Source organism: Scyliorhinus torazame, chromosome 2 (genome assembly GCF_047496885.1).
Source record: "Scyliorhinus torazame isolate Kashiwa2021f chromosome 2, sScyTor2.1, whole genome shotgun sequence".
NCBI lineage: Eukaryota > Metazoa > Chordata > Chondrichthyes > Carcharhiniformes > Scyliorhinidae > Scyliorhinus > Scyliorhinus torazame.
In genome coordinates this window covers 223,492,711-223,512,812 of record NC_092708.1, presented here as the reverse complement: position 1 = coordinate 223,512,812, position 20,102 = coordinate 223,492,711, and positions in this window count along the sequence as shown.

Below are 20,102 nucleotides of genomic sequence, written 5' to 3'. Positions count from 1 at the left end.
CAGTCGGCGGACATCGTGCCGTTGGGGGAGAATTTCGCCCCAGATTCCTGAATGGCCCTCTTATGGACTGAACTGATCTCGATATGCATCTGTTGTAGCACTATACTCTGTATGTCTATGTCAATGTACTTACATTGTGTAGTTATCGTATGTCCTATGTTTTACATGTATGGAACAATCTGTGTGGGCTGCACGCAGAACAATACTTTTCACTGTACCTCAGTACACGTGACAATAAATCTAAATCTCATCAGACTTTTCAATCTTGCGATACCTCAACAGGAAATCACGTCAGCTTCAAAACTGTTTGAATAAAGTGACATGCATAAGGTGGACCTCAATTCACTTGTAGCTTCGAGGTAAGTGAAACATACATAGCCTATCTGCTTCATTGGGCACCTCAGTCAGTTGATGGTCACATGTGTGCAATCAATGATGCTCTGCACCTGGGGGAATCCAGTGATGGTGGTGAAAGCCACTGCCCTCTGTACATGCGAGGCCCCATCTGTCTGGAATTGAATGTACCGTACATCTCTCACCAATGGAGCATCAGTGACCTGTGCTACACAATGCTGTGTGGCTGTTTGTGAGATGCTGCTCAGATCCACAGCTGATCCAAGGAAGGAGCCAGATGTAATATCTCACATGGGACCTACGTGGGAACACTTGTCTTTCCCGTGCTCCTTGCAGAGTACGAGCTTCCTCACTAGGGGCGGGGTATCCCAATTACCCAGTGTAAATCGGATTGGCCAGTAAGGCACCGACCAGGCAGGAACCCAGGGGTCTACCAGGAAGTGGAAATATATCAGTTGCAAATAAAACGTTGTTCTTATTTTTACTTGGTGTGGATTTCCCATGTTCTTATTGAACTGGCGACGAGGAATAAACTGGTTTCCTGTCAACACTGCGACCTACTCAGTTGAGCCACCTCCCCAATTATTTGGACCCAGGTTTGGATTTCTTTGATTCGCCATGCCTCTGTTTGGGGGGTTAGGTGCATTTGACGCCGGTGTTGAAGACTGGAACCAATACGCTGAACAAATGCGTTATTTCTTCTGGGCCAACAATATCATGGAGAACGTCCAACAGATAGTCATACTGTTGATGACCTGTGGACTGCATACGTTCGGGGTGATCCGGAGTCTCATGTACCCGGTAGTGCCGGATACGTGTATATTTGACCAGCTCATTACATGTGTGGCGCAACACTTCAACCATACTCCATCGATAATCTTCAAAGATATTTTTTAATATGATGGAGTCCGTCACTGAGTTTGTGTTTCGGTTATGGAAGATAGCCGAGTTTTGTGAGTATGGAACTTTTTCTTTAAAATTTTCCAGTTAAGGAGCAATTTAGCATGGCCAACATGGAACTGTTTTGTCCGATATGCTGCGCGATCGCTTGTCTGTGGTATTAGTAACTTGCAGACTCAGAAAAAGCTTTTAGGTGAAGTTTCCCTAACTTTTCAGCAGGTGCTGCAGTTCCCCCTTTCCCATGAAAGCACGGAACGTGACATCAAAGAGACACAAGGGATGGAGGTGAATGATTGTGGAATCACCCCTCATGTGGTATCCCCCTTGGCCCCGACCGTGCACCGTTGAGACTTTCCCTTCTGGGCAAAGAGCCGGCCTCCGGGACGTGCAATATTTCCAGATTCTGGTCCATGGACGACGTGTGGACACCGGTCGGGATGTACCCGCCAGCAGCAGAACAATCAGCGCTGCAGAGACCCTGGTCAAGGTAGGCGTCAGCCCCAATACCAGGACTTGCATCTGATGGCCCAGAAGTGGCCGAGGTTGAGGCTGAGATTCACCTGAACTGTTTGGCAGCCCCCTGTGTGGCCCCTATTCGCGTTCCTATACAAGCGAATGGTCATCTGCTCCAAATGGAGCTGGATACGAGAGCAGCCCTCTCTGTAGCGGCGCAGAGTACGTTTGATCTTATCAAACAGGGAGTGCATACTTTTTCTTTGTCTACACAGGGGAACGACTGCATATCATGGGGTCTACCCTCAATACAGTGGTTTATGGACACCAGCTAGTGCGCCTTCCTCTCATCGTTGTGCAAGGAATGGCCCTAGCCTGTTGGGCCATGATTGGCGACACTGGCTACAGTTGGATTGGCAGCATATCCTCCAAGTGGGATCTGGTGATTTGTGTATCGTAGAGTCACAGAATTTACATTCGACCCATTGAGTGTGCACCGGCCCTTGGAAAGAGCGCCCTACTTGAGCCCATGCCTCCACCCTATTCCCGTAACCCAGTAACCCCACCTAACCTTTTGGACACTAAGGGGCACTTTTATCATGGCCAATCCATCTAACGTGCAATTCTTTGGACTGTGGGAGGAAACCGGAGCACCCGGAGGAAACCCACACAGACATGGGGAGAACGTGCAAACTCCACACAGGCAGTCACCTGAGGCTGGAATTGAATCCGTGTCCCTGGAGCTTGAGGCAGCAGTGCTAACCACTGTACCACCGTGTCGCACCGGTACTGAGCAAATTTCCAGAGGTTTTCCAGCCTTGTTTAGGTACCATTGAAGGGCCTGTGGCTAAAATCCAAGGGGACCCGGAAGCCCAGCCCCGATATTTTCATGCCCACCAGGTTCCTTTTGCGAGAGTGGAGAAGGTTGAGACCGAACTTCGGTTTTTGGAAAGTTAAGGCAGCATTTGGCCAGTGCGCTTTAAAATGGACTCGTTCCGCGAGACACCATGGGAATTCGTTCTTTCCTTGCATTAGTGAATTATTATGGGCGCTTCATTCCAAATTTAGCTACTATCCTCACCACCCCTGCCCCCCCTCCCCACTTGCTTTTGAAAAAGTGGCAACCATTGGCTTGGCATAGCCCAGGATATGGCGTTTGACAAAGTGAAGAAGCGGTTGTCTTCTTCAGGGGTATTGACACATTTCAACTCCTCAAACGCATTGTACGTCACGTGATATACTTCGCCATATAGCATAGGGGCATTTTTGTCCCAATAAATGGACGACTGTCATGACCTTCCGATCGCTTTTGTCTCTTGGGCATTGGCTGCGGGCGAAAGAAAATATGTCCAGATCAGAAAAGAAGGTCTGGTGGCAGCATTCTGTGTCAAGCGATTCCGTCAATATGTGAACGGTCGCCATTTTTTGAATATCACTGATGACAGGCCATTGCTAGGCCCCTTCCATGAAGGCAAGGCGATTCCGCCAATCACCTCTGCAAGGATTCAGCGCTGGGTCCTGAATTATGAATGCTTATGAATACTCTTTCAAACACCGCCCAGGGGCCCAGATTACACATGCTGCAGGTTGAGTCCTGAACTTCATGGACTCCTAGCCTGTCACTGCCTCATGTGTTCATGACTGGATGCAAACTACCCTGTACTTACCAAGGTGCATCATCTGGTACCACACGATGGGCAGTATTGGCAGTTACCAATGGCGTTGAATGCTTTCTCCTCAAAATTGTCAGAGTTGACTATGGAGGATGATGAAGGTATAGGCTGCAGTGCTGAAGGACCTTCACAGCAGACATCCCAGAGTGTCCAAAATGAAGACCCTGGCCTTGACCCTCGTCAAGACAAGAGCGAATCTCCAGGACTGGCAGCGTCAGGTGGTGAGGAGCCCCAGGAATTTGCTTTGGTCGCACCTCCAACCCAAGGAGTAGTTGGCGAGAAGCTAGGTCTGGGGGCCAGGGTTGGACGCGGACATCGAGACGTTGGCCCAGCAATGCTCCATTTGTCAAGAGCACCAGAAGCTCCCCGAGCAGCACCTCTACACCCTTGGGAGTGGCTGGGTCACCCTTGACCCACATACATGCTGATTTCACCGGTCCCTTCTTGAATTCGATGTTTCTTGTCCTGGAGGAAATCAACTCAAAGTGGCTGCAGGGCCACAAGGTGGTGTTGATCACATCCCGGGCAACCATCGACCGATTGCGCATTTCTTTTTCCGCCCACGGAATTCTGGAGGTACACGAGACCGATAATGGGGCCTCTTTTATGAGTGAAGAGTTTGCTGCTTTTGTGAAGAGCAACTGGATTTGCCTCGTCCACACCACCCCATACCTTCCGACATCAAATGGTTTGGCTGAGAGGGCAATCCAGACGGTTAATCGGGGACTCAAAAAATAGACATGCGTTACGATGGACACATGACTGGTAAGATTTTTAATCTCGTAGAGGACCATGCCACAAGCAATAACTGGAGTCGCCCTCGTTGAGCTGTTAATGGGTCGTAGACTTCGTACACAACTCAGTTTGATTCTATTGGACATTGGTGCGGATATAAGTCATAACCAAGATTTGCAAGGGCATTGCCAAGTTTGATGTTGGCCTCTTCACTGCTTCGCAACTGACAACATAGTTTCCGTTCGTAACTTCAATGACGATGCTCGCTAGCTCTCTGGGATTGTCGTTTGTCAAATGGGGCTGGTCTCATACCAAGTTCAGTCCGGGGGCAACAATGAAATGACATCTGGGGCGAAATTCTCCCCCAACGGCGCGATGTCCGCTGACTGGCGCCAAAAACGGCGCCAATCAGACGGGCATCGCGCCGGCCCAAAATGCGGAATGCTCCGCATCTTTGGCGGCCTAGCCCCAACATTGAGGGGCTAGGCCGATGCCGGAGGGATTTCCGCCCCGCCAGCTGGCGGAAATGGTGTTTGTTGCCCCGCCAGCTGGCGCGGAAATGCGGCGCATGCGCGGGAGCGTCAGCGGCCACTGACAGTTTCCCGGCGCATGCGCGGGAGCGCCAGTGGGCGCCAACAGTTTCCCGCGCATGCGCAGTGGAGAGAGTCTCTTCCGCCTCTGCCATGGTGGAGGCCGTGGCGGAGGCGGAAGGGAAAGAGTGCCCCCACGGCACAGGCCCGCCCGCGGATCGGTGGGCCCCGATCGCGGGCCAGGCCACCGTGGGGGCACCCCCCGGGGTCAGATCGCCCCGCGCCCCCCCTCCCCCCCAGGACCCCGGAGCCCGCCCACGCCGCCTGGTCCCGCCGGTAAATACCAGGTTTGATTTACGCCGGCGGGACAGGCAATTTCTGGGCGGGACTTCGGCCCGTCCGGGCCGGAGAATTGAGCGGGGGGGGGTCCCGCCAACCGGCGCGGCCCGATTCCCGCCCCCGCCCAATCTCCGGTACCGGAGACTTTGGCGGGGGCGGGGGCGGGATTCACGGCGGCCAACGGCCATTCTCCATCCCGGCGGGGGGTCGGAGAATGACGCCCCTGGATCACAGTCACTCACGCCGAAGTGTCTCGGAAGAAGCCTGCCCTCGATCCTCCGACTCCTTTGCTGAACCAGCCTGCTATGACGCCTCCAGTCTCTCTCGATGCCAACATGCCCGATGTAGTGTTGTCCGATTCCGAGATGGAGATGCAGTCCTCGGAGGTCTCGGACGCTGACTCTGTTGTTCAGCCACATCCTGATGAACGTCTGCCACATCATTCCTGCAGCCAATGGTGTTCACCGGTGCTGTATACACTGACTGATTTGGCTCATCAGCTCCATGAGGACTTACTGGAGCGAAAGAGACTCCGACCTCCTCCGCCTGCTCCTCCTTCTCTGCCTCATTGGTCGTTCTTCAGACTTTGGAGGGGAGGAATGCAATATCCCACAACGGACCTATGGGTGTAAATGCTTGTCTTTCCTGTGCTCATTGTGGAGTATGAGCTCCCCACTAGGACCAGGGTATCCCAATTACCCAGTGTATATAAATTTGCCCAGCAAGTCACTGGCCATGAAGGAACCCAATAGGGTTCACCAAGATGTGTACGTATATCGGTTGCAAATAAAACTTTGCAGTGGCATGGTGGTGCAATGGTTAGCACTGCTGCATCACAGTGCCGTGGGTTCGATCCTGGCTCCGGATCATGGTCCATGTGGAGTTTCAACATTTTCTGCGTGTCTGCGTGGGTCTCACCCCACAACACAAAGATGAGCAGGGTAGGCATATTGACCACACTAAATTGCCTCTTAATTGGGAAAAAAAGAATTGGGGAAGTTTAAAAGTAAATAAAACTGTTCATATTTTTACTTGATGTGGACTCCTCATGTCCTTATTGAATCAGAGGTGACGAGGTTGAAGGCTGTAGTAACTTTAGCTCCTGGTATGACATGGTGAGCAGTGCTGTGAGGTGTGAGGTCTTCCTCAACAAGGCCACAAATCTCTGTGACCATCAGCCTGGAGAGTTGCAGTATTTGTGGCACAGGTTCCCGTTAGTCATACAATCTAGGTTAAGGGCACGACCTCCATGGTCTTCCTGCCATTTGACACTGTCCTTTATCCTCTGATTCCTAGGGCTCTGCCCTTCTTGTCATCACTGGACCCAAATCTGAATGTCATGCTCCCATTGCCATCAGCTGCCGTTCTTGCATTCAGATAGTGTCCCCGTTGTCTCTCAAAGCATGTCCCCTTCCTCTCATGCCCTGTCATGCAAAATTTGATGACTCCTGCACTGCCTGAATGCTACTGACCACTCTCTCCACAGTCTCTGCTGACTGGATGGCATCTGTGTGCCAATGTACAATCTTTTCTCTCACAATCTTCTCCTTTTTATAGTCCACCTAATTGGTTGGGGCAGCCATGACTGGCTCCCCGCTGTCTATCCGCCTCCAAGTATTTGATCTGTCCCTGAACCAGGGTACAATTTGTGAACCTCCAGCAAAATCTCACAATGTCCCTCAATGAGGGGCTAAAGGTAGACAATTCTCCTGGCCCTGATGGAATGCATCCCACAGTACTAAAAGAGATGGCTAAGGAAATTGCAAATGCACTAGTGATGATTTACCAAACTTCACTAGACTCTGGGGTGGTCCCGGCGGATTGGAAATTAGCAAACGTGACACCACTGTTTAAAAAAGGAGGTAGGCAGAAAGCGGGTAATTATAGGCCAGTTAGCTTAACTTTGGTAGTAGGGAAGATGCTGGAATCTATCATCAAGGAAGAAATAGCGAGGCATCTGGATGGAAATTGTCCCATTGGGCAGACGCAGCATGGGTTCATAAAGGGCAGCTCGTGCCTAACTAATTTAGTGGAATTTTTTGAGGACATTACCAGTGCGGTAGACAACGGGGAGCCAATGGATGTGGTATATCTGGATTTCCAGAAAGCCTTTGACAAGGTGCCACACAAAAGGTTACTGCATAAGATAAAGATGCATGGCATTAAGGGTAAAGTAGTAGCATGGATAGAGGATTGGTTAATTAATAGAAAGCAAAGAGTGGGGATTAATGGGTGTTTCTCTGGTTGGCAATCAGTAGCTAGTGGCGTCCATCAGGGATCAGTGTTGGGCCCACAATTGTTCACAATTTACATAGATGATTTAGAGTTGGGGATCAAGTGCAATGTGTCCAAGTTTGCAGACGACACTAAGATGAGTGGTAACGCAAAAAGTGCAGAGGATACCGGAAGTCTGCAGAGGGATTTGGATAGGTTAAGTGAATGGGCTCGGGTCTGGCAGATGGAATACAATGTTGACAAATGTGAGGTTATCCATTTTGGTAGGAATAACAGCAAAAGGCATTATTATTTAAATGATAAAATATTACAACATGCTGATGTACAGAGAGACCTGGGTGTGCTTGTGCATGAGTCGCAAAGTGTTGGTTTACAGGTGCAACAGGTGATTAAGAAGGCAAATGGAGTTTTGTCCTTCATTGCTAGAGGGATGGAGTTTAAGACTAGGGAGGTTATGCTGCAATTGTATAAGGTGTTAGTGAGGCCACACCTGGAGTATTGAGTTCAGTTTTGGTCTTCTTACCTGAGAAAGGGCGTACTGACACTGGAGGGTGTGCAGAGGAGATTCACAAGGTTAATCCCAGCGCTGAAGGGGTTAGATTACGAGGAGAGGTTGAGTAGACTGGGACTGTACTCGTTGGAATTTAAAAGGATGCAGGGGGATCTTATAGAAACATATAAAATTATGACGGGAATAGATAGGATAGATGCGGGCAGGTTGCTTCCACTGGTGGGTGAAAGCAGAACTAGGGAGCATAGTCTCAAAATAAGGGGAAGTAGATTTAGGACTGAGTTTAGGAGGAACTTCTTCACCCAAAGGGTTGTGAATCTATGGAATTCCTTGCCCAGTGAAGCAGCTGAGGCTCCTTCATTAAATGTTTTTAAGATAAAGATAGATAGTTTTTTGAAGAATAAAGGGATTAAGGGTTATGGCGTTTGGGCCGGAAAGTGGAGCTCAGTCTACAAAAGATCAGCCATAATCTCATTGAAAGGAGGAGCAGGTTGAGAGACCAGATGGCCCACTCCTGCTCCTAGTTCTTATGTTCTTATCATGTTCTTATGACCTCTTTAAGACTCGAATTGTTATTACCAATGAATTGGACGTGTTCTCAGGGCTACCCTCCCATGCCCTAACTCCCCATGGTCTGTTGAAACTTAACAGCAGCAGGAAAAGCGGTCAAGACTTGATGGTTGAACTTTCATTCCTTGCTCTCCACAATTTCCACCCTCTGTCATACCCTAAACATCCAACCTTTGAAATCAAAATCTAGGCTGATGTTTCAATGCAGCATTGAGGGAGTGTTGCACTATTCAATATACTATCTTTCAAATTAGGTGTTAAACTGTGCCTCTGATCCCATGACCCACTTGGAAAAAGAGCAGTGAGTTTTCCACGGTATCCCAGCCAATATTTATTCCTCAACCAACATCACTAATACAGATTACATGGTCGTTACCGTATTGCTGTTTCTGAGACCTTGCTGTGTGTAAACTGCTGCAATTCTTACATTAAAACAGTCACTTTTAAAATATGTAAATGACGTCCTTAAGACATGTCTAGACACCTTCTGTAAGGTGCTAAATAAATGCAAATCACCCTTTCTTTGAATTCAACCTGACATCTTTTGAGGCAACAGTCCTTAAAGTCATTTCCTAATCAGCCTGTTGGCTCTTAAAATGTTTGCTATTGCTGTAGCAAAATGTTTTCAACCTAGCATGACTTTTTCAGTTACAGAAGAGCAGGAATGTTTGAGCTCGAAGTCAGGATGAGTTTGACAGGTAGGGATAGAAATTTGTTTTTGATTACAGACAATGTGCGGTACACACACCACAACCCTGAATCGGTGAGGGGCGGGGCGGGAGGTGGGCAGGGGGGCTTGCTGATGCTCTCTCAGCACTGGGCCTGGGATCTTAGGCTTCAATTTTACTCCTTTTGGCTCCACATCAATCTTTTAAAAACTGAACTTTTTGTATGGCTGCCACTGACTGGCTGCATCCATGATTGGAATTGTTGCTGAATGGAACAGGTCCGAAACTGGCTTTGATCGGGTTAGCCCAATTCCCTGGAGGGTCTATTAGGCTCCTTGTCAGCATGCGCAAGGGTTGCAATATCGGTTTTAGTAACAACTCTCGCCAAATAAAAAATGGTGACCATGATGTGGAGATGCCGGCGTTGGACTGGGGTGAGTAAGAAGTCTTACAACACCATGTTAAAGTCCAACAGGTTTGTTTCGAATCACTAGCTTTCGGAGCGCTGCTCCTTCCTCAGGTGAATGGAGCAGCTCTCCGAAAGCTAGTGATTCGAAACAAACCTGTTGGACTTTAACCTGGTGTCGAAAGACTTCTTACCAAATAAAAAATGACCTGGCCCAAATTCAGGCTAGATATTTGAAATGAAATGAAATGAAAATAAATGAAAATCACTTATTGACACAAGTAGGCTTCAAATGAAGTTACTGTGAAAAGCCCCTAGTCACCACATTCCGGCACCTGTTCAGGAAGGCTGTTACAGGAATTGAACCATGCTGCTGGCCTGCCTTGGTCTGCTTTCAAAGCCAGCGATTTAGCCCTGTGCTAAACTTGCGTATAGGATGCTGATCTGTGGAATTGGGTGAAAACGGGTGCAAAAATGTTTCCTTCTTACAAACAATGAGCTGTTATTGTACATAAAGAATAATTTTTAAAAATAACATCATAAACCTTGAAGCCAGACTAATTATACTGTTCTCAATCTGTGCATATGCCTTTGGCATGTAGTCTAACTTATACTGCTCTACACAAACAAACAGAACTGAATCACAGTTGGCAGGTCCTATTTTCATCTGTTTACAGTATTTAAAATCTTATCTTCTGATATCTTTTCCCTCACTCATGATATGCTTTGGACTTACAGTTGAACGCAACTATTTAAAGCTTTATTCAAAATATAATGAAGGAATCTTGACAACTTGGGTAGAAAGATTAATTAGTCACTGCTTTAGTAGATTTAATCTAGATATATGAGAATAGTGTACACTTTTATTGTTTTGTTTTTAACTGTGAAACTAAATATTGCTTTCTTCTTTGTATTATATTTGTGAAGATCTAGTATTCACAGAACTGAAACCACACGTTATATAGCACAACTGATAATCACCATTTCCCACACCTTAAAATTACACATGAACTATTATGTTCTTTATTACAGCAGGACTGGCAAGCAGACAAAATGCTTGAGGGAAAGATATACTATGAAATTAGGTTTCTTCGATACATGTCACTTTACTCTGGCATTCCACATTATTAAAGTGTAAATAACTGTAATTCTACAAAAGACATAATAGTCAAACTTCAAACCTAAAATTTATTTTGGCTTGTTAAGACATGAATATAAATCTATCAAATGTGCTCTCTAATTCTAAAATATAAAAAAAATGTTTTACAGTGTTATATGTGTCAATCCACACTTGAAGTAGGTTGATAATTTTGCATTTGAAAATGACTGAACAGTTTTAGAGTGTCTCAGGATGTATGATAGTCCAAATTATTAAGAGTTTGTGCTTCATATATTTCATATTGAGAATTGTTGGCTCTTTCTAATCTGATTATTTAAATTGCTGTATCCAGTGCCGACCATGATTGGGGTGCAGAGAGGCAAACAATTGTTATTGAAATCCCACATCTACATCTTGTGGAACCATCAGCCAATGGGGTGGGTATGTTCTTGGTGTGACCATTTTATGGTGGGTTGTGTTGCACATAAGAGTGTTATGGGTCAGAGTTTAGATAACCCCAAAGTGTAGCATGGAGTTCAACTGACCCACAACTTTTAATAGATTGTGGTGTGGGGAGCACACGGCGCACTCTGCAGGTGTGATACAGCATAAATGGACAAGTGTTTTTAAAAACAAAACAATGTTTATTCTATCAACTCAAGTTAACCTTTTTAAAACAACCATTGAATATCTTAACACCCATTATTTCAAAGATAACCCGCAAAGACTAAGTAATCATTTCAGCTGTCCTTTTAACATCCAAAAGACTTAACCATCCTTCAAACATGAGCACATTAGGTTACATTCAATACATATAGTGAGAAAGGGTTCAAACGTGCTGCTGCTTTTGGTTACTTCAGCTACAGCCCCTTTGTTTTCTTCATGCAGCTCACTGGAAACACACAGACACACCCAAGCTGCTCTCTCAAACTGAAACGGAAAAAGCAGAAGTGAGCTCCGCTCCCCCCACCCTCTGACATCACTTCAGTAATATGATCAGCTCCATTTCTTAAAGGTATATTGCTTAAACATCCATTTCCTAAAGGTACTCTCACATGACAAGAGTTACCAATATCTGTTTTATTCCCAATATCTATTATCTACTGAGTGAATGGTCAACCACGTGCTTCTCTTTGGTTTAATCCCAACTTTCTTGGGAGGTCAGTAAGTGGGATTTTCGGAATTCTAAAATAACATACCTGACGATGGAACTTTGGGACTCGGTCAAATCTCCATGGCAATTTTGGCAATCAGACCCCTGAAGTCAGGAGATCCCGAGTGCTGCAAGGCAGTGTTAATGATTGATCAATTCTGATTCATTCAGTAATGCTGTGTGATAGACCTGTCCTACACAGGAGGGTGGTCTTATTGTGAAGTTCATTTGTGGTCTGCGATGATAAACTCCATGTTTTTTGTTGATTTAACTCCAGAAGCATAACATCAGCAACTATAAAACTGTAACCTTATAAATTGCTTTTAATATAATCATAGAATTTACAGTGCAGAAGGAGGCCATTCGGCCCATTGAGTCTGCACCGGCTCTTGGAAAGAGCACCCTACCCAAGGTCAACACCTCCACCCTATCCCCATAACCCAGTAACCCCACCCAACACTAAGGGCAATTTTGGTCACTAAGGGCAAATTATCATGGCCAATCCACCTAACCTGCACATCTTTGGACTGTGGGAGGAAACCGGAGTACCTGGAGGAAACCCACGCACACATGGGGAGGATGTGCAGACTCCGCACAGACAGTGACCCAAGCCGGAATCAAACCTGGGACCCTGGAGCTGTGAAGCAATTGTGCTATCCACAATGCTACCATGCTGCCCATGGTAAATAAAATGTCCCATGCTACACAGGAGCAGTTAGCAAACAAAATTTGACACTGAGTCACATAAGGCGATATAAGATAGGTCACCAAAGCCTTAGCCAAAGAAGCAAGTTTTAAGGAGCATCTTACAAAATACATCAGTCGAGAAGTGCTGGGGGTGGGGACGGATTGGAATTCCTGAGCGCACAGCCGAGGCAGCTGACTGCATGACCATCAATGATGCAGTGATTGATGTCAAGAATATTTGAGATACTGGAATTAGAAGAGTTCAGAGATGTCGGCGAGTAGCAGCTGTTGAGGAAGTTACAGAAATAGAGAGGGGGTGAGTTTGTGAAGGTACTTGAAAACAAGGATGAAAATGTGAAACTTTGTTTGTATAAGGTTACTATTTTCAGCATTGTGTTCAGTTCCAGAATTGTGTGGACACATCTGGTCACACATCCAGGCATACCTTCTCAAGTGTAATGAGCAATGACCCCGATGAGCTCAACAAACTTATTTGCGCGCTGGGATCTCCTCCATCATAGCTGCTCTGTATGTGCTGCAGTACCAGCAGTGGCCACCACTTCAAGTGACACAACTGGGACTGAAGAGTCAGTCTGAGGGCTGGCAACCCTTGGAGGCAGTATCTCCACCTCGAAAGGGCAGAAGCCCCAACAGCAGGCAGTTAATGAGAATACGTTAGACAAAATAATAACAGACACAAGCAATCTGCCAGCCCAAACAGAACACAAACCATTCTGAGTAACTGAAACTTATTGCCCCTTTATATTACAATTCAGCCAATCAGTGAGAGCAGCCAATTCAGTGAAGATTTACTCAGCAGGTCTTCTAACATACCCAGCTAAAATTGTCATGGGGCCATAATTATCTCTTAGGATCCTGATGAACACGTATCTATGATGCATCCAGCAGGATCACTCAGGCATTTAAAAATGGTGAATGATTCCCGCAGGAATGGGTGGTTGGGGTGGGCATCTCTAAGCCAAATTGCTTAATTTAAACTGTGCTCCTGTCCTGCCTGTGCTGGGAATGGTGCAAAAATTGACTTTGGAGTGTCTTTCCACATCAATTGAGTTAATTTTCTAAAAAAATAATTTTGAGACACACAGCTTTGCAATGTCACCTGTGTTATGTTGACAAATTGTTAATTATCATCTGATTTTCACCCAGCTTTGTGAGGAAATGTAAACAGTACAAGAACTAACAATCATCAGTCATAAACACACATTGTTTTACTTCAACTTAATTTGAGTTTTTACGTTTCAACAAGCAAATAGGTTAAACTCTGATAGCCCCTATATTGCTACCTATGTTTTGTTGATCGATGGTAATTAGGATATTTTTATTTATATATAACTACAAGGCAGATACTATCCGAAGAATCAATTGAAAACACCAAATTCAATGCTTACGAATATATCTTTGAAAGTCAATGCTGCTAGTCATATGATACCCTCACCCCATATTGGGGGGCGGATGTTCTGTACCCCCACAGCGTGTTTCTTGGTCGCGGGAGGTTGCCCACCGTTGGCTGGCAATGAGATCCTCTGGTCCCGCCACTGTCAATGGGATTTCCCACTGAATCCACCCATAATGCCAGGAAACCCATAGCGGGGGCTCGCCATTGTCAGGACCGGAAGATCCCACTGGCGAACACGGCCGGAAAATCCCCCCCCTACCCCATTGTCAGGTAACATGTTCCACCATTAACCTACCCAAACATTAGTGCAGTGGTGCAGGGCTATTTTCACTAAACTAGTATTCCAGAGACTCAGGGTAATGATCTGGGTTCAATTTCCACCACAGCAGATGGTGAAATTATAATTCAATAAAAAAAATCTGAAATGAAAAGTCTAATGACCTGAAACCATTGTCAATTGTTGTAAAAGCCTATCTGGTTCACTAATGTTCTTTAAAACATAGAACATAGAACAGTATAGCACAGAACAGGCCCTTCGGCCCACGATGTTGTGCCGACCATTTATCCTAATCTAAGATCAACCTAAGCTACACCCTTTCCTTTAATGAAGGAAGTCTGCCATCCTTACCTGGTCTGGCCTACATGTGACTCCAGATCCACAGCAATGTGGTTGACTCTTAAATGGCCTAGCAAACCACTCAGTTCAAGTCCTACAGGGATGGGCAATAAATGCTGGTCCAGCCAGCAATACCTACATCCAGTGAATGAATTTTAAAAAACTATTCCCAGGAATCGACAATAAGCCAACACTGCATTCTGCTAAAAACTACTTTGCCTTTTCTAATGGTGATTTATGGATTCAAAGAAAGCTATTTAATTCCAGTCAGTTTCCTCACCCACTGCACCAATAGATTAATGAAATAAAGGTAGCAGACATTCTGAAATGCTCAATCGAACTACAGATGAGAATGGGGCCTGGGGAAAGGGGAAAATTATACTTTGGAATTAACTGGGAGCTGGAAGCAGATGCAGGCAGCACATGGGCCTGAGCAAGCAGAGATGGGCTCGGGCAAGTGTGCGACTGGCAGCAGATCGGGCCAACAATATATTACAGCCAACATCAGGAGCAACAGAGAAGGGAAGATTTTGTAGCCAGGTGACCAGCCAATTATGTATTTAAATGATTCTTTATTTATATTGTCATAGGGGTCAATTCTGAGGCTGTGTGGCTGGGCCTCACTTGAGAAACTTGAGACTGGAGAGGTGACCAGGGCAATTACTTGCAAAGCATAAAACATATTTAACAAGGGTTGTAAAGTTCAAAAGAAATTAAAAGCAAACGGTAAAATTATTCTGTGGCATTCTCTTATATCTCAAGGAAACATGAAATGAAATGAAAATCGCTTATTGTCACAAGTCGGCTTCAAATGAAGTTACTGTGAAAAGCCATTGTGTCGCCACATTCCGGAGCCTGTTCGGGGAGGCTGTTACGGGAATCAAACCATGCTGCTGGCCTGCCTTGGTCTGCTTTCAAAGCCAGCGATTTAGCCCTGTGCTAAACAGCCCCATGGTGGATGGCGTTGGAAATACAGCTCATGGATTTAAGCTTCAGAGCCAACTGGTGGTCAGAACCCACAATGTCACCATGACAATTGACTTGGCAAAATTATGTTATAAATATTGAGATAAGGTGGCATGGTGGCACAGTGGTTAGCACCGCTGCCCCACGGCACCGAAGTCTCAGGTTCGATCCCGGCCCTGGGTCACTGTCCGTGCGGAGTTTGCACATTCTCTCCGTGTTTGCGTGGGTTTTGCCCCCACAACCCAAAGATGTGCATGGTAGGGGGATTGGCCATGTTAAATTGCCCCTTATTGGAAAAAATGAATTGGGTACTCTAAATTTAGTTTTAAAAATTTAAAAGAAATAAATAAATATTGAGATGTATTTTTTACCATGTTAAATGTTGAAATAAAAGTGAGATCAAAACTCATGGAAGCTGTAAGTGCAAAGGGTCCAAGATTGTACGTATAGATTTCCCTCTTATAGAACGAAAGTGACACCATTTTCTGGTCCTTCCTGCTATGGGAATCAGCATGGGCGATGTCATAACCTGCACCCGCATGGGCTTATGGGGTGGGAACGATTGTATTTCCTGTGTCCATTGGGAACCCGGGCTTTCCCACTAAGGGGGGTGGGGGATAAATTGTATATAAAGTTGGCCAGTTCGGGACTGACCTTCTCAGACCATTCGGGTACTATCGGGAGCAGTGTACCTTAAACCTTGGAAATAAACTTTTACTTTATTTGTTACAACTTGCTGTGGGCCCCCTGTGTCTTCATAAAAGGCAGGACACCATTGAAAGGTCAGTTGACCTTGGGCGGGGATTTCCGGTCTCAGGGCGGGAGGGAATAGAAATTTCCATCAATATGTCTATAATAAAACCCTGCCTATAATCAACACACTACAACATCCTAAATTGGAGGGATGTTATGCTGTTATGGAATATTATCTGATTGAACCACTGTCTGCAAGCATCATTATCATATGATTTGAGATTGTTAAATCTGCACTGGAGTATGAAAACCAAACTTTATGTTAAGACTACTCCATGCATGTCCATGCAAAAGGGGCAACACAGGTGGAGAAGATAGTCAAGAAGGCATATCGCATGCTTGCCTTCATTGGCCGGGGCATTGAGTATAAAAATTGGCAAGTCATGCTGCAGCTGTACAGAATCTTAGTTAGGCCACACTTGGAGTATAGTGTTCAATTCTGGTCGCCACACTACCAGAAGGATGTGGAGGCTTTAGAGAGGGTGCAGAAAAGATTTACCAGGATGTTGCCTGGCATGGAGGGCATTAGCTATGAGGAGAGGTTGAATAAACTCGGTTTGTTATCACTGAAACGGCGGAGGTTGAGGGGCGACCTGATAGAGGTCTACAAAATTATGAGGGGCATAGACAGAGTGGATAGTCAGAGACTTTTTCCCAGGGTAGAGGGGTCAATTACTAGGGGGCATAGATTTAAGGTGCGAGGGGCAAGGTTTAGAGGAGATGTACGAGGCAAGTTTTTTACACAGAGGGTAGTGGGTGCCTGGAACTCGCTGCCGGAGGAGGTGGTGGAATCAGGGACGATAGTGATGTTTATGGGGCATCTTGACAAATACATGAATAGGATGGGAATGGAGGGACACGGACCCCGGAAGTGTAGAAGATTTCAGTTTAGACGGGCAGCATGGTCGGCACAGGCTTGGAGGACCAAAGGGCCTGTTCCTGTGCTGTACTTTTCTTTGTTCTTTGTTCTTTGTCACAGTGACTAGTAAGTACTCTACCACATCAGACTGGAGAGTAAATGCTCCTCTTAGAAACAATAGCAGAGCTGCCAAGATCACAATTTCCTCAAATAATACGGATGATTTAGCATTGAAAGGAAGAAGCAACTTCTCAGAACATCTCTGAACTATGTGCCTGGGGATATCACATTCAAAACCAACACAAAATTGAACAATCAGCCATAATCAGCAAATTCCCATTGAAGGAAGTTACTATTTGTTCTACATATGCAGTATAAGTACATTTTTCTTCCTTAGTCTTTTCTTAAATCCTAAGCTAAGAGAGAGGTATTGACCTATCAAAATCTATTCATCTCTGTAATCTGCCACATGATCTATCACCAAGAGGTACACCACAGAGACTCAGAGAGATGCCTTTATTTCCTCAATGTGGTCATTGTTTTGCACCTTCCATATTAACATGACCAGGAACAATCTCTCAGTCTGCAGCAAACCAAAAATGTTTTCAATGTTTTCACTTCATTTCTCCAATTATCTACTTCAAGCTTGTTCAACCCATGGCCCACGGGCCATACCCAGCCCCGAAAGCCCCTCGATGTGGACCCCAGAGCCAGTTTTCAAAATGTCGGTCAAACAGGTAAGTTGGAGTGGAAGATTCTGTAAGGAGCTGCTAGTCCAATCACAAGTCATTCCTCTCCCACATTTGCTGCTAATAGGCTCACTGAACCTGTCAGCAGTTAATGAAGCAAAGAAACAGTCTGTGATTGTGTTATATTCTTTGTTGTCGCCGCAACGTGAAAGAATCAGAGGCGGCACAAGACGAGTTTATACAACATCGTGCAAAGCGTTTATTTACAAGACGCTGCTCAAACAGGGTACAATGGTGGACTCCACAAAAGCCTGTGAAATGCTTTGATGATGTCATTGCGTTACATGTGACATTACACCAGCTAATGGTGCTACTCTGATACATCACAATCCTCCCTCTTTACACCTTTAATGCCTTCGGCATTTTTACTTAACCAAACACTTCAACATGGATTCAAGACATCATCTCATAATTAACATTGTTATGTTATGGATCCATATTTCATTAGTGAGACAGTCCCTTGGGTGGACATCTGTCTCATTTTGGCAGAACACGATGTTCAAGAATTTGGCTCTTGGGGTACTAGGGGTGTCTTGCTGTACACTGGTTGGTGTTACATCTGGAGACCAACTCAGGAACTGTCTCTAATTGTGTGGATGATTCTGTCGAAACAGATTTCGTAATTTTGGCAGTTGTAGTCCTGAAGTCGGGACATGTCACTGTCCACATTCTGTGGTGAAAACAACTGGTTCAGATTCTGTAATAATAATAATAATCTTTATTGTCACAAGTAGGCTAACATTAACATTGCAATGAAGTTACTGTGAAAAGCCCCTAGTCGCCACATTTCGGCGCATGTTTGGGTACACGGAGGGAGAATTCAGAATGTCCAAATTACCTAACAGCACGTCTTTCGGGCCTTGTGGGAGGAAACCGGAGCACCCGAAGGAAACCCACACAGACACAGGGAGAACATGCAGACTCCGCACAGACAGTGACCCAAGCTGGGAATCGAACCTGGGACAGTGCTAACCACTGCGCTACCGATATTCTCACAACAGGCAGACAATAATTGGACAGCATGTCGATGCCAAATTCATTCATCGTCAGATTGTGCAGTATATGAAATTGGATCTGTCTTGGAGAATACAATTGCTTTGGGCCATTTTTTGTCTGAGGTGTAATTTCTCGCAAGAACACGTTCCCCACGGTCAAAGACTCTGCTTTTGGAATGTTGTTCCCTTCTTGCCGTTTGCGCCTGGTGTTGTTACCTGACTATCTCTGAAGTTGAAGGAGGAGTCAAAAGGTCAAACTGTGTGAGCTGGTGAGTGTTGTGCTATAGAATGCGCAGTGCTTCTGTACTTCATTAGAAAGCTATTGACACGTTTAGGTAGAGAGCCTTTATCACTCAAAACTTTCACTGCATGCTTGAGCGATTGTGCAAAACATTCAGCGAAACCGTTGGCAGCTGGATGATAGGGGGCAGATTTGGTATGGCGGATGCCACACCCCTTCAGGTAGTCCTCGAATTCAGCTGATGTGAACTGACTATCGTTACCGCTCACGAGTTCTTTAGGTCGCCTGATTCTTGCAAATATCTCGTCAAGCCTTTCTATGGTCTGTTCCATAGCTGTCGCTTTCATGATGGCAACCTCCGGCCACTTCAAATGCATGTCAACCATGACCAAAAACATGTGTCCTTTGACTGGTCCCACATAATTGACAAGGATTCTTTGCCATAGTCTAGTGGGCCTTTTCCATGGATGCAAAGGTTGTAGTGGAAGTACATTTCTCAACGTAGCACAGGATTGGCATAACTCCACCTTCGCCTATATTTGGGCATCCAACCCGGGCCACCAGGAGTAGTTTCTCGCCAACTCAGTTCTTGCCTGGAGTTCAGTTACTAGTGGTGTACCACAAGGATCTGTTTTGGGGTCACTGCTGTTTGTTACTTTTATAAATGACCTGGAGGAGGGCGTAGAAGGATGGCTGAGTAAATTTGCGGATGACACTAAAGTCGGTGGAGTTGTGGACAGTGCGGAAGGATGTTGCAGGTTACAGAGGGACATAGATAAGTTGCAGAGCTGGGCTGAGAAGTGGCAAATGGAGTTTAATGCAGAAAAGTGTGAGGTGATTCATTTTGGAAGGAGTAACAGGAATACAGAGTACTAGGCTAATGGTACGATTCTTGGTAGTGTGGATGAGCAGAGATTTCGGTGTCCATGTACGGCAGCACGGTAGCATTGTGGATAGCACAATTGCTTCACAGCTCCAGGTTCCCAGGTTCGATTCCGTCTTGGGTCACTGTCTGTGCGGAGTCTGCACATCCTCCCTGTGTGTGTGTGGGTTTCCTCCGGGTGCTCCGGTTTCCTCCCACAGCCCAAAGATGCGCAGGTTAGGTGGATTGTCCATGATAAATTGCCCTTAGTGTCCAAAATTGCCCTTAGTGTTGGGTGGGGTTACTGGGTTATGGGGCTAGGGTGGAGGTG